Raw genomic sequence first — 16,487 nt, 5'->3', positions numbered from 1 at the left:
ACGAGGAGCCAACTTGCCCTTGATACCGAAACGATGGGTACCCTTCAAAGGAGTAACCCGAAGGTAAGCCTTGTCGCCAACTTCATAAGCCACTTCCTTATGACGACGGTCATACTGGCTCTTTTGACGAGATTGGGCTGTTTTCAAATTGTCACGAATAACGCAAACTTGCTCTTCTGCCTCCTGGATCATGTCTGGTCCAAAGAATTGTCTTTCACCAGTTTCTGACCAGTTCAAAGGTGTTCGACATCTTCGTCCATACAGAATCTCGAAAGGAGCTTTCTTGAGACTGGATTGGTAGCTATTGTTATAAGCAAACTCGGCGAAAGGAAGACACTTCTCCCAATCCATACCGAATGAGATAACACAAGCTCTAAGCATGTCTTCGAGAATTTGGTTGACCCTTTCCACCTAACCACTTGATTGAGGGTGGAAAGCGGTACTAAAGGAAAGATGGGTGCCCATGGCAGTTTGGAAACTCTCCCAGAAATGAGAAGTGAAAAGACTACCACGGTCTGAATTGATCTCTAGTAGAACACCATGAAGTGATACTATTCGAGAAATATATAAGTTAGCGGGCTGACTAGCAGTGATACTCTCTCGAATAGGTAGGAAGTGAGCCACTTTGGAAAGACGATCAATGACTACGAAGATAGCGTTATTCCCTTTCTTGGTCCTGGGAAAGCCGGTGATGAAATCCATACCAACTTTATCCCATTTCCACTCAGGAATAGCTAAAGGCTGAAGGGTGCCAGCAGGCCTTTGATGCTCTGCCTTAACGCGACGACAAATGTCACAGTTAGCAATGAACTCAGTAATTTCTCTCTTCATCCTAGTCCACCAGAACCTCTGGCGTAGGTCCTGATACATCTTAGTGCTACCGGGATGAATCGTGAGAGGAGATTCATGGGCCTCCTTAAGGATCAGTTGTCGTAGATGCTGATTCTTGGGAACTACCAAGCGATTCTCAAAGAAAACAACACCTCGATCATCCATAGAGAAACATCCAACAACCCCCTTATTAATGTTCCCGTATCCTGCTTTTGAGCAGAGATGATCTGATCCACAAGAGTAGGCTTCGCCACCAAGGTAGAAAGGAATCCTTGAGGAGCAATGTGAAGGTTAAGCTTACAGAATTCCTCATGGAGAAGTGGTTGGCCCTGTTGCAACATGAGATTGTTGCAATAGGACTTACGACTTAGCGCATCAGCCATGACATTGCCCTTGCCTGGGGTGTAGGTAATCCCTAAGTCGTAATCTGAGATCAACTCCAACCAACATCTTTGCCTAAGGTTCAAATTTGGTTGGGTGAAGATATACTTGAGACTCTGGTGATCGGTGTAAATCTCGCAACGTTTACCAAGAAGGTAATGTCGCCATGTCTTAAGTGCATAGACTACGACTGCAAGCTCTAGATCATGTGTAGGATAATTATCCTCATGTGGATGCAACTGTTGAGATGCATAGGCAATCACATGACGATCCTGCATAAGGCTGCAACCTAGTCCCTGTCGTGAGGCATCACAATAGATAACAAAGTCCTTAGTGAAATCTGGTGGCACAAGTATGGGAGCAGAAGTCAGGCGTCTTTTCAGTTCCTGAAAACTGTGCTCACACCGTGGGGACCACTCAAACTTTTTATCTTTCTTGAGAAGTTCCGTGAGGGGTTTTGCCACTTTAGAGAAGTTTTCAACAAAGCGGCGACAATAACTGGCTAGACCAAGGAAACTCCTTACTTGTTTAACTGTTTCAGGTGGATTCCAATCAAGGACAGCCTGAACTCTCTCGGGATTGACAACAATGCCCTTACCAGAGATCACGTGGCCCAGATAGGTCACTTCTGGCAACCAAAATTCACACTTGGAGAACTTGGCATAAAGGCGGTGCTCTCTGAGTTTTTCTAACACAAGTCTAAGATGTTTGGCATGCTCTTCCTCGTTCTTCGAGTAAATAAGGATATCATCGAGGTAAACCACGAGGAACTTATCTAAGTACTCCATGAAGATCGAGTTCATCAAGCGGGAGAATGTAGCTGGAGCATTGGTTAGACCAAAGGACATAACGGTGTAATTGTACTGGCCATAACAAGTGACGAAAGCCGTCTTAGGAATGTCCCCGTTTCTGATCTTGATTTGGTGGTAGCCTAACCTCAAATCCATCTTGGAAAAGACTGCGGATCCAGCGAGCTGATCATACAGGTCGTTGATCCTGGGGAGCGGATATTTGTTCTTTATCGTGACCAAATTAACGGGACAATAATCTACAACCATCCGATCCGTACCATCCTTCTTCTTGACGAAGAGGACAGGACAAGCCCAAGGAGAAGAACTAGGACGGATGAAACCCTTTTGCAAGGACTCATCAAGCTATTTCTTAAGCTCGGCTAGTTCTAAGGGTGCCATCTTGTAAGGTCTCCTAGAAATTGGGGCGGTTCCTGGGATAAGATCTATGACAAACTCTACATCTCTGTCAGGTGGAATGCCTGGCAGTTCCTCTGGAAAGACATCCGGAAAGTCACGGACTACCGGGATATCTTCTAGGTCTGGGAGAGGGCTGGCATTAAGAGAATAGAGCTGACGCTTTGCAACTCTAGTGGAGACAGTGATTATCTTGCCAGATGGGTGTGTAAGCTGAACAGACCTGGTGAAACAATCAATCTTGGCATGATGAGCTATCATCCAGTCCATACCCAAGATGATGTTAATATCTGTAGACTTGAGGGCTACAAGTGATGCAAGGAATACAAGTCTGTCAACAAGGATTTCATTACCATGGCTTATTCTAGTAGTTTGCCATCTAGACCCCGGAGTTTGGATTTCAAGCAGAGTGGGCATATCACAAAATGACGTGTCGTGCAAACGAGCATAGCCTTCAGAGATGAAGGAGTGAGATGGTGCAAGTGGAGATCATGATGCAACTTGGGGTTGAGACCATTCCGAAACCTAGCCTGCTTCTTGGTGTCTGCGGGCGAGGTTCACAAACTCTCTACTGTAAGCATCAACAGCCATCTTATTCTGGGTGAAACTACATAACTCTTCTCTCTTGTGGTCGATGAGGGCTTGAGGAATGTGATGCTCGCGAAAAGCCTCAGTGAAATCTCTCCAAGTAGGTATCTGGCCAGCTGGAAGCATAGCCTAATAGTTCTGCCACCAAAGACTAGCAGGACCTTCCAGGTGATATGCAGCATAGGTGACCTTGTCACCTTCAGCTACGTTCGCAGAACGCAACTTGTGAGTGATCTACGGAGCCAGTCATCTGCATCGAGTGGCTCAATGGAATGATGGAAAGTAGGTGGTTTCAGACCAATGAAGTCTTGGATGGTCGCTGACTCTTTGCACTGGTGTGTGGTGTTCTGCTCAATCCGTGCCAACAAGCGGTTGGTCTCACGTTTGTTCATCTCAATCTCTAGCATGAACTTTGCCAACGAAGACTGATCGGGAGGATCCTCATCCCTACCATCTCCGTGGTTCAAGCTACGAGCAATAGAACTTCGGTTAACTGACGACATCCTGAGAAGCGAAACCAAGGAGGAGATCAACATCAACTATAGAATGCAGAATGTAGCACAAGGAAATTAGTATCTCCCGAACTCCTAGGACAATTCCGGCAGCATAACGGCAGTAAAAATGCTCAAAATGAGACATCCTGCAAACGATGGGGTAGTACGATACCCAACATCACCACTCAAGGTTCTGAGGATAATACTAAACAGACTACACCGGAAGTACTTGAAAACTGGAATATGACTCTGATCAACCAATCCTAAGAGACTACGGGGTAGTAACTCGTGATCCTGATAGACGGAGGAGAAAGCCTAGTTCCTTAACCCCGCTGGAAAGATAGGATGACTCAGATCAGAAGGGCATGAGGTATAAGGAGTAAAAAGAGCCTTACGTTCCCTTCCACAATCAATTCCCCTATATAACTAAAGAATTTCTAGACTCAACTTCGACCAGTTTGGCTTGGTAATCCTACACGCACTCAGGCTCTGATACCAGAGCTGTCAGGACCCCAATCCTAAGTCACACCGATCTAGCATGTAACACATCATATGACTTTGCGGCCTCACGCACGGTATTCCCACGGGTGCCACCTTACCTGGCATGGGACCATTTGCGCCTTTTGGCTCACGTATATGATAGTGTCGCTAGCATCCATATGACAAAGAACCTCGGCCGACATGACTAGTCGTAAACCCAAAGTGGCACTAACTTACAGGCATACATGACCCAGCAATGAACGTGTCGGTCATCAGCGGGTGAATCCGGGCTGTAGCAGCTGGGCTAACAGGACTCCAGTAGACACTGCGTGACATTTCCCCGAAGGGACAGACACATGAATGAAGAAGGACACATGCCACCCAGCCTAAGTGTTCTGGAGCAGTAGCAACTTGGCTAACAGGACTCCGGTAATCCGGGCTATAGCAGACTACCATGGCTCAGTGGAAGCACTAGGAGACATTTCCCGGTAAGAGCGGCTACCAAGGATAAACAACTAGGTTGTCAGATCCCACACATAGCAATACACATTACACGTACGCATAACATGCAAGTATGTGTTGTACAACAAGGCATCACAACATAACTCAACAACTCATATAGATAAAGGCCCAGAAGAGCCACATAGCATTTAATACAAACAGGGGTCTCATGACCCATCATTCAGAGCATACAAGCAACGGAAGCATTACATGTCTGGGTACAGACAACTACAAAAGAAAAAGGCTGAGAAGCCTGACTATCTACAAGACCCTCCCAAGGGTACAAGATCGTAGCTGAGGTAACAAGCTACTCGTCGAAGTCCAAGCGGAACTAATGGTGAGATAGATGTCTCATCTGCAAAACATTAATTAAGGAAACATGAGTACAAAGGTACTCAGCAAGACTTACATCAGATCCTATCATACATGCATTAGTATCAAGAAGGCAATGTGGGGTTTAGTTGCAGCAAGCCAGCTTTGACTCAGTGGCTATCCTGTTCTACGACTACAAGTAACTTCTTTGAGGTGAGAAAGCGCACACGAGTCCACTAACCACCACATCAATACACTACTATGAATTCATTCATGTCTCCCTACAGGGAGGCCTTCCATAGCACTCACACTTGTCTTGAGCATTTTAGAGTATCCACTTCAAGTTGTCTATGTACCATGTAAGCATCCAAGAAGTCCATAACCGAGAACACGACTATTTGAATAGATCATGATAAACCTGCAGGGGTGTACTTCTTCACACACGCTCTCGCCACTTACCGCCATGTACATGTCATGTATCTCGGCAACCTTCAAGCGGAAGCCTGGCGAGGGTGTCGGCCACGACCTGACTAACCATGCAAGACTCTAGTCCAGGTTTATCGCCTATTCGGGTTCCATCCGCAAGGAGATCCGGCCGGGATTTCACTCACGGCCCCAAACGATGTGTGTAGGGTTCCCGAGCCCACCATCCAGGTGCCACTCGGTACACCGGGCCACGGTGCCTAGTCTGTCCCAAGTCCACCCTGCCGGGTGCCACTCGGTAGAAAAATAGCACTACCTACAAACACCAGAAACTAGTTGCGACTCCTGGACAGAGATCAAGTTGGTTAATAAGTCGAGAGAGCTTGGAGCGCCCGGAGCCCAATGTGTGGTAGTAGCTAGTCATTGGACAACTTACACAGAACTTGGTTCTTAAGGACGGTCCCAATGAGACAACCCACCATGTACTCCCACATGGCCTCTCACCGCTACCTTTACCAAATCGTGTTCACACGCTTGACTCTCAGCATCAGAACATATCATAACACTCCAATCCATTCCCAATGAATCAGACCTGACACAACTCTAAGCAGTAGCAGGCATGGCATGGTAGGAACACAACATGGCTCAATCAACTCCTACACATGCTAGTGGGTTTCAACTATTTACTGTGCCAATGACAGGTCATGCAGAGGAATGAGTTCAACTACCGCAACATAAAGTAGCAGTTGAATCGTTGCTGTCCTAATGCAATAACAGAGAGCAGGAGCGAGAGCGTGGGATTTTATCAGAATGAACAAGGGGGTTTGCTTGCCTGATGAATCAACAGTAGAGCTCTGCCCTTCAGACAGGTACTCTCGAACACTCCCCGGAGCAGGACCTATCGAGAAGAACGGTGCCGACAATCAGTACACAACATATGCAACAATATGATGCATGATCATGGCATGTAGATGTTTTGTTGTTTGTGCTAATGCATCTAGCATTCTATTTGGAAGAGGTCCATTTGAACCAAGGGTTCAAATGCAACTCTAAATTAAGTCTCTTAAAATGCCATAAATGTGTTTTCTCATATACAGCGTGTATAAGTTGGTTTGTCATGCATGAAACTGGTACAGATGGATAGATTGAATTTTTCTGATAATTTTTTGTATATAAATTATTTCAATCTGAGCTATGGTTGAATTTCTATGATTTTTTGAAGTTTTGAACATTTTCTGGAATTTCTGAATTATTTTAAATCAAGAAAGTCAAATACTGCGTCAGCAGGTCAACTGCGCTGACTAGTCAAACCTGACGCGTGGGGACCACACGTCAGTGTCATAGTTAACTAACAGAGTTAATTAATCACCCTAACTAAAAATTAGTCAGGGCCGGGCCCCACCTGCCATTGACCGACACGAGTCAAATCTGGGTCAACAAGTGGTCAAACCCGGTCAACGCGTCGGCGTCTAGCAGACGGAACACATTCACGGGTCCCCTTGAGTGCTTGCCTACGATGAAGTAGTGCAAGATCAGCACCGGCGTGACGATGCTGTGCTACTCGAGGAGAACCGTCTCCAGGCTGCTACGCGTGCTACACGCTACCAGCAAGCCCTGCCTCACTATCACAGCTGCAGGGTTCATGCCCGGTGTTTTGAGGAAGGTGACCTTGTCCTTAGGCGTGTTTAGTCCGCCAAGGGTACAAACAAGCTGTCACGAAAGTGGGAAGGCCCTTACCGGGTGGTACGAGTCACCAGACCTGGCACAGTCCATCTGGAGACCAGGGATGGCACTCGGTTGCAAAACTCATGGAATATTGAGCATCTCCGTAAATACTACCTGTAAGGCGCGAGGCCGCCGGGCAGTTCTTTTGTACATGCCTTGCCTCAGCTGCATGTAACCCCTTGTAAAAATCCGGGGCGATGACCACGTGCAAGAGAAAACAAAGAAGCGCTGTAGGGGGGCCCCAACTAAGATTGCATGCATGCACAAGCACACCCAGATCACTTCATAAGCATTTCATGAGCATTTGCATATGCATATAGATAGGATTGCATCCTAAATTTATTCTCACCTACATGGAGTTGCAGGTTCCTGCCGTGAACTTGACTTCGACAAAGGACGAGAAGATTGCACGACACAACGATCCCCGGCAAAGCCAAACAGATAAGTTTACCTCTTGTCCACTAGTGTTCTGTAAAGCTATAACTTTGCATGAGAAAACCTCGCCTCTCTTTTGAAACTTAGGTGCTCCCATCTATGAGTCGAACGTTGCTTCAGTCAGGATGGTCGCAGTTGCCTTTGATGAAAAGGAGTTAGCGGGGGGCTGGCCCCTCTGTCTGGTCGCCGGCAGACAAAGAGGGTGCCAGCAGGATATCCTTGAAAGTGCGTTATATCGACTAGAGGGGGGTGAATAGGCGATTTTTATGAATTCTTCATTGAGGAAATTCCTTAGCGAAGAACTACTTGCAGCGGAATAAGTACTCAAAACTATGCATAGCATAACACAAGCATAGTCATCATGATGAAATGAGGACAAGCACAGAGTACAGAAAGCATAAACACAGGATAGCACAGGATGAAGACAAACAGACTGAAGAAATTGAACTGAGGAAATTGAGAAAGTCTTCAGTCAAACTCTTCAAACACAGATATGAACAAGTGCACAACACAGTTATGAGGAAATGAAAGAGTTGAGAAAATAGAACCAGTAGGATTGGTGAAGACAATAATTTGGTAGACCAGTTCCAACTGCTGTCTCAGTTGTACGTCTGGTTGGAACGGCTAGGTATTTAAACCTGAGGACACACAGTCCCGGACACACAGTCCTCACCGTATTCTCCTTGAGCTAAGGTCACACAGACCTCGCCCAATCACTCGTGGTAAGTCTTCAGGTGACTTCCAAACCTTCACAAACTCGGTCACTCGGCGATCCACAATTTTCTCTTGGATGCTCTAGACCATGACGCCAAACCTCTGAAGAAGCACAGTCTTCAAAGGTAACAAGCGTCGAATCCACACAGGATCAATCTCTTCAGTGATGCTCAATCACTCTGGGTTTGTGGGTGTCTTGGGTTTGGGTTTTCCTCACTTGATGATTTTCACTCGAAGTCCTCAAAGGATGGGATGCTCTCAAATGACAAGTGTCAGTTTCTCTCGGAGCAGCCAACCAGCTAGTGGTTGTAGGGGGCGGCTATTTATAGCCTAGGGAGAAGCCCGGCATGATAAGACATAAATTCCATTCAATGATATGACCGTCAGGTGGGTAGATATTTTGGGACAGCTGGCGCATAGCACAGCAACGGTCGGAAATTTGAGTATCAAATTTCTCAGGGCTATCATTGTCACGACCGGTTTTTCAATAAAATAATTATTGAGAGACCAATCCCTTATGCGGACCAGTAAAGAAGAATTCCTTCTCACTGGTAGACAATATCTTGGTCACAGAAGAAAAATACCAGGAGTACTGAATACAATACAAGGTTGAGCGGAGACTGCTCAACAATTTATTACATGGACGCCGATAAAACAAGACGGCGGATAGGGTGGCATAACTACTAACTCATGATAACAACGATGGTGGAAATATCACCGCGAAGTGGGTGGTATGACTCCTGAAAACTACAACTCTTCGAGCGTCGGAGTGAGGCTCGAGGAGACTTATTGCGGGTGGCGGAAGCGTATATAATACAAGTGACCAATATCCGGGATCGCACAGGACTGACTGGGACTCCTCTAGGCGTCGTACGCGATATCAAACTCTTCATCCAAGAGATCGCCTTCGTCAACATCTGGCCAAATCAACAAGCCAGGTGAGTACTATGAAAGTACTCGCAAGACAGTTCGGACATAAGATATAACAAATGTAAACATGAAGCATAAGAACGGAATAACAAGTGCGTTCAGGCATAGAGACAATACTTGCATGAGAAAAATAACAGAGTAGTCGGGCGGTAGTCCTCCCGAAATCCTAAATTAAATACCGGGTGCCAAACAAGGGTCTGAATGACTCCTCGAGAGGAAACTGGAAGAATAGTAATACTGGTGCCAAATGAGGGTCTGAATGACTCCTCGAGAGGAAACTGCAAGAATAGTAATACTGGTGCCAAACGAGGGTCTGAATGACTCCTCAAGAGGAAACTGCAAGAATAATAATGCCGCAGTCGGGCGTCAGGGCGACACCACATAAAGGGCCTATAACAGAAAATAAAGGCAGTGCGTGCCACAGTCGGACATCTGAGCGACATCACATAAAGGGCTTATATTGAAAGTAAGGGACAAAACATGCCATAGTCGGACGTCTGAGCGACATCACATAAAGGGCTTATATTGAAAGTAAGGGACAAAACATGCCACAGTCGGACGTCTGAGCGACATCACATAAAGGGCTTATATTCATAACTTAGTAGTTCATGAATTATAAATCATATCAAGAGAATAAGCAGACATGAGGTAAACAACAGGGTTAGTCCATCCACAGGAATAACGTTCAGCCAAGTCCACCACTCAGCTTGCTTACCGGAACGAAGAGTATACCATGAGGTTACGACATAGATATGTGTACGCTGATCATGATACTTGACTATGGATACGATGACTCGGAAGGATTTGACTCTGCAGAGTTTATACTTTAACCACAGCAAACGGATTTCAGTAGTCACGGGGACTAGTTCCATCTACGGTGTTTTGGAAGAAACACATCTAACCAGTACACACCCTTTCAACAATTCCGAAGCCAGGAATCACCCTCGGCAACGTTCAAGAAAAACCTTGAGACGGGGAGGCTACAACCTCGCGTAGCATGGGATCAAATTTTTATACGCGCGCTCTAAGGGGTGCCCCCCTCTCGGTCCCAACCGGAAACACTCATGCCCCCTGACCGGATGACTGGCTTTAATCCAGGGCCATGGAACCATCATCCCGGCCCCTCTGTTTGGTGTGTACACGGAAAGAGGTTACCAACTTACTAAACCGCATTCTGGCAGAAAACATGTGGTAGCACGGAAGGGGGAAGAACGATAACGTGACACCGTCCACGTTAACGTCGGAATTTGTCAGATGACGCAAGGCTGGCATGCTACAACAATACCACCTTGCTGCCCTTCATGTCACCACATGATTAGGCCATCTCTCACCAGAGATCATCGCAACTTTGGAACATGCGGGTAGTTGCCTCACAAGTAACGAGGTACTCACCGATACTCATATGCCACGCACAACCTCTCACGCAAACATGCAAAACACCTATCATATCAAAGGTTCAAACATGCTTGCCTGGTTCGGAGAAGTCGGAGTCTAGCTCAGCGAAGTTCGCGGCTCCGTCACCTGTTCCAGAACCTACGGCATAACGAAAACGGGCACTAACGTGAAAACCAACGCGTGCATAAAAACTTCTCCAAAATTTTTCCAAATAAATACTATAAAAAACTAGACAAAAATACAAGACTGACAAAAAAAGAATTATTCAAAAATCACTTTTTATTAAAAAGTTATAAAGGTTTCCGTCCAGGGACTCATCTGTAATGAAACAGAAAAGTTCCAGGGGCTAAACTGAGAAAACAGAAAACGCTTCGGAAAGAAACGCGCCAGCTCAAAGGGAAAGCGTATTTGCCCGAAGGCGCCAACAGAAAATGTTTCGCGAGGGGAAACAGAAGAGAGGCTGACAGGAGGTCCCACATATCAGGTTTAAAAACCTCGCCGGCGCCCGAAGACTGCGGTGGCCGCCGGCGTCGAACCACGGCGAGACAGGGAGATCGGAGTGTACCAAGAGCTTCAGCGTGTCCTTCCGCGTCGGTGGGTGGTGGACTCGGCCGACGGAGAGCACCACGTCGACGGCGACACTTTCTCTGGCGGACGGCGGCTCGGGTGATGGTGGAGAACTCCGGTGGGTGCTGCAAACCTCGAATTGAAGCGCGGGTCAGAAAGAGGGATGCACTAGAGAGCTACTGGCAAGAGATGGGAGGCAGAGGTGCACGCACGGGAGTGAATCGAGCTGGATCCCGTGGCGGGTCGCGGCGGCCGGAGTCGGGGAAGAAGGCTCCCCCGGGGCTCTTCCAGTGGCTTGGCGCGGTCTAGATGGAGTGCAGAGATGGTGTGGGTTCGAGTTCGAGCTCGGGGCCTCTATTTATAGGCGAGTCGAGGGGCTGGCCGTGAACGGGGTTGCTCCGGCGAGCAATTATGGCGAGGCAGTGGTTGAGCAGGGGGTTTAGGTGGCCAGGCAGCATCAGTGAGGTTTACTGGTGCCATTCCACTGCTAAGCTGGGTCGGGTTTGGCGTAATGGCGCTGGTCCACGGTGGGGTGGCCGCACGGGCACGACGGCGGCAGAGAGCGCGCTCCGCGCCCAGCGGTTCACGACGAGAGTGGCAGCGCGTTCTGGGGAGTGGAAGGCCACGCGGCGAGCTCCGGTGGCTTGGGCGGCGCTGGGTGGCGCCGTCTGCGTCGCGCCTCTCTCTAGCGGCCGCAAAGCCGCCGCTGGCGTCGGTCACGGGGCGGCGCACCTCCTCCAGCTCATCGCCGAGGTCCGCAAGCGTCCAGGCGCTCGTGCGGTGCAGGGACAAGGGGGAGGGGACGGGGAGCAAGGTTCCAACGCGGTTACTGGCGAGATCGAGGAGATGTTCTGAAGAAAACGACAGCAGCTTCTGAACTGCACTCTGAATTTTACTGAACTTGACATTGACAATGCCCTGCAGGTGTTCGACAGAATGATATGGCATGAAGAAAAAATTTCCTGGGGCTGGGACTTGGTGAGGTGACCACTCAATGCACCCAGAGGCTGCCTGATTTTACTCAGAATTTTTGGAGAAAGATTTGAATGAATTTCACCAAATTTGACAAATCTGGTCCAAACTTGCAGCAAGTATAGTTTGAAAATTTTGAACTGAAGACCAGTGGATCTTCATGGATCTTGGTTGAGGGTTCAAAGGACTAGGAAGGGAAATTGGTTTGGGGGCAAAAATCAAAACAGAAAGGGTAGTTCCTATGTAAATCTCCAAGGGCTAGAATAGAGGACAGAAATTGTTTTGATAAGATTTAAATGGAAAATAACCATATGGGGAGGTTCAACTTGCTGGATTTGATGCAAAACATGATCCAAAGATGCGGGGAGGGTTAGGAGAGTGGATTTCCACTAAGGCCATGGCAAGAGAGAAATGTTGAAAGTGGTAAAGGATTATTCCAAAAGCTATAGAGTATTTTCAAAGAAACTTTCAAAAGGCATTTTTCCAAGAGAAAAACATTTTGGTTTGAGTCCAAATAAAAGAGGAAAACCTCCAAGACCAAAAATCAAGTTTTGAGTGAATCCAAAAATGAAGCACTAGTCATGAAAGAAAATATGTTGAGAGGGAAAGTTCTTTTAGAAGAAAAAAATTCAAATCACTTCCCTCAAAACAAGAAAAAGTTTTGAAAAAGCCAAATAAAATTTTGGGTGTCACAATCATGTTCCTCACTGTGTAGGCAATCCGCACTGGCGAATTCCTAACTCCTCAGTCAGAACAAATTCCTCAGAGACCAGAAGAACTTCGTTTCTGTCACTGAAGAATATGACTGAACTGTATGATATTTCCAATGGCTTCACTTGAAGGGATTGGTAGGTGTAGGATTTTGAGTTAAGCATCACATGGAAATTTTTCTTTAGTATTTCCTCGACCCCCTTTTTCAGTACGGTGTTTCCTATGACTCAAGAAAGAGAAAATGAAACTACGAAAACAAAAGTCTTCACGCATCATCTTCCTCAAATGAATACCAAGTCTTCAAGGTCACACCAATTTCTTCACTTTCAAAGTCTTCAGAAAGTCTTCAGAAATCCAAAGTCTTTAGTCGAAGAACTTCATTTTTAGGGGTTGACTTTCTCTGTAAATATCAAACTCCTCATAGACTTAAAGACCTGTGTACACTCATAAACACATTAGTCCCTTAACCTATAAGTCTTCAATGCACCAAAATCACTAAGGGGCACTAGATGCACTTACAATCTCCCCATTTTTGGTGATTGATGACAATATAGGTTAAGTTTTCAACGGGGATAAACATATGAAGTGTAAATACTGATATTGAGGAATTTGATTGCAAGATATAGAAGAACTCCCCCTGAAGATGTGCATATAGAGGAATTTGCTTTTGAAGCAATGCACACTTGAAGAGTAAAATCATGGAGATCTCCCCCTATATCTTGTAATTCATACACGCATTTGACATAATATATGAAGAATTTGAAATGCATGATGAAATATGGTGACTGATGTAATTCAGCATGTGTGCAATAACATTAACAAGGAATAAGCATGCAGAAGAAAACAGCAAAAGTATCAGGCCACCATAGAGTTTTAAGTTTACAACCAGATCCAACAAAGTCGTCAGAAGAATGAGAGTTGTAACTTAGAAAGAAAACGCCCATATAAGATAGACCCGCTTGAAGACTAACTCAAATTTCTCCCCCTTTGTCATCAAATAACCAAAAGGTTTGAAAATGAGGACTAACGCCCCTGAAGAATATCAAGTTGATGAAGGAGCTTCAGCTTTGTTGGGGTCGTTTGTTGTAGTAGGGCCTGCCGCAGTGTCGTCCAAATCTTCATGTTCATCAGTGTCACGTGATGAAGAATAGGAGCTGGCCACCAAGGAAGGAACTTTGACCTTCTTGTACTTCTTCGAAGGAGGTGCATCCCAGTCAAAATCTTCGTTGAGACCCATTTTCTTCAGATCTTCTGCACCATATATGTGCGACAGAACAGCCCAGGTGCGGTTGTGGGTTTCATGAAGGTAGTAATGGTTTTTCTTCACTGCATTGTGGGTAGCAGTCATGTTGTGAAGAATTGAACCAAACTGACGCTTGACCCATTTGTGATTACGATCAACCTTCTGGTGAAGACTGAGGAGAAGCTCACGGTCAGTCATCACCCTGGGAGCTGTGCCTTGAGGATTTGGCTTGGTTGCGTTGGCGGCAGAGTCATGGGTGGCAGAGTCATCATTGGTGGAGTAGGATGCAGCCTTGCGAAATTGACCATCCAATGGACGAATGCCTTCATCAATGACAGCAGTAGCCTTGCCCTTTTCATCAGCTGAGGAAAATGTCCGTTTGAGGACTTCAATCGGGGCCAAGTAGCTGTAATGGTTCAGTGTATCAGCTTTTTAGTTGAGTGAAGACCTTGTTCTGATGAATCTCATAATCCACGGAGCATAAGGCTTCAACTCAAACAGTGACATTGCGACATTGGCCAGAGTCCTCATGAAGAAATCATGGAAGTTGACACGAATGCCATGAATGATATTGAAAAGCAGATTCTTCATGATGCCAACGACTTCTTCTTCATTCGAGTCATGGCCCTTGATAGGACTCAATGTCTTTGTCAGAATGCGATAGACAGTCAGAGGCACATATAACAATTCCTTCACAAGGAATTTTGTTCTTGGGGCCAGACCTGGCTTCAAAGGCTTCATCAGCACTTGCATATAGTGATCTGTAAGCTTAGTTTCACTGTAGCCGCAAAGCCCGAAGCAATTCAGTAGTTGGTGCTTTGTAGTGAGTATTTTCAGACATCCAGTCCAGCACCCATGAATTCACATCTTCAGAGTCTCCGGTGATGTGCAGAGTTGCATAAAATTGAAGAATGAGTTCTTCATTCCAATCACATATGTCAGTGCAGAAATTTAACAGTCCAGCGTCGTAAAGAACACTGAGGAATAGCCCAAAGCATGGCAGAGATTCCATATCCACGTGAGGAATGTGCTCATGATCGAAGACTTTGTCTTTTTTGAACAGCACTGAGGAATAAAAATTTGCCTGGATGGCAATCTAGAAACTCCTCTTCCTAATGCGAGCAGAGTCATCGGGGTTGTAGTCAGTGAAGAAGACGTGCTCGCCGAAGAAATCATTAGCCTTGAATTTTTGCTTCCTTGAGAATGGATCCTTTGGCTTGGGCAGAGGAGTGTCAGTCAGTTGCATGACAACCTCAGGAATCGCAATCTCAGGTTCTTCAGGCTGAGGAATTTCTGGTTCCTCTTTAGTGGCAGTCTGGGTCTTCAATTCTTCATTTTCATTTTCTTCAGCACTAGTGGCTGGAACTTGTTCATGAGCTTCATCAGATCCCATTTGAACTGTAGTTGCCGGGGACTGAGGAATTTGTTGCAATGGAGTGAAGAGTGGAGAGTTGGGGTGCTGACTTTCCCAGAAGTCATCAGTCAATGTCCACATCTTCATCTTCCATTTCTTCAACGCCAGCCTCTTCAGCAGTAAACTGAGGCATAGGCGAGGAAACTGTGGGGGTTGAAGGGATTTTATCCACTTCAATTTCTTCATCCATCTGCTCTGACGAAGCAGAAGGATTTTCTTCATCAGATCCGTTAGGGATCACATATTCTTCATCAAAAGGGACTATTTCCTTTGATGGCATGGAGGAAACTAGAACAGCATCAATTGGATTAGCAAATGAGCTTGTCAATTTCTTCATCTTCTTCGGTGCTGAAGAATCTGAAGGAGCTGATGCTTTCCTTTTCTTAACTGATGCACGCTCTGCAACCTTGGTCTTCTTCACATCTGATGCAGATGGAAGGATTGGAGTTGGAGTAGGCGCAGGAGGAGCAGAGGAATATGGTTGATTTTCTTCAGGCACAACTGATGCAGTTGCCCTGACTTCTGCATTTTCTTCAGGCGCACCACTAGTGGGTGCCCTGGCAATTTCATCAGAGGCTGGAATGCAGTCATCAGCCCTGGAATTTACATTTTCTTCAGCCTGATTGTCATCAGCGGTGCTGGCATGTTCTTCAGTGGGCTGAGCAGATGCTTCAGCCGGAGGAATTTCTTGTTGCGATGGGGCTGCAATATTTGAGGTGAACATCTTAGTCAGTTTAACAAACCTGACCTTGGCTCCTTTCCAATCAGCATAGTAAGCATTGAAATCATCACTGAGGGTTTTGATCTCAGACTAGATCTTCACAAGTTCATCAGTTATCATAGAGACAACGTTGCTCTTCAGGAATTTCTCCTTCCTGTACTGTGCTTTCTTGAGCTGCCTGGCCTTCTAAATTTTCCATTTTTCTTCTTGGATGAAGGCAGTCAGCATATGACTTTGACCAGGAGTCAGCTTGAAGTCAGGCATAGGAGTGTTTGGGTCCTTGTGCAAGAGATCAATGTAATCGAGGATCAACTTTGGATCCAAAAGCAGAGGCACATTTGTGCCCTTGGCTCTAGCGGCCCTGACTTGCCTATCTCTGATGATTTCAGCAAGTTCTTCATCATCAGCTTCATCTTCTTTAGACGGCACTTGGAAGGCGACCTGC

This window comes from Aegilops tauschii, chromosome 1, assembly GCF_002575655.3.
Source record: "Aegilops tauschii subsp. strangulata cultivar AL8/78 chromosome 1, Aet v6.0, whole genome shotgun sequence".
Taxonomy (NCBI): Eukaryota; Viridiplantae; Streptophyta; class Magnoliopsida; order Poales; family Poaceae; genus Aegilops; species Aegilops tauschii.
The sequence above is the reverse complement of the archived record's forward strand: the minus strand, read 5'-3'. Positions refer to the sequence as shown.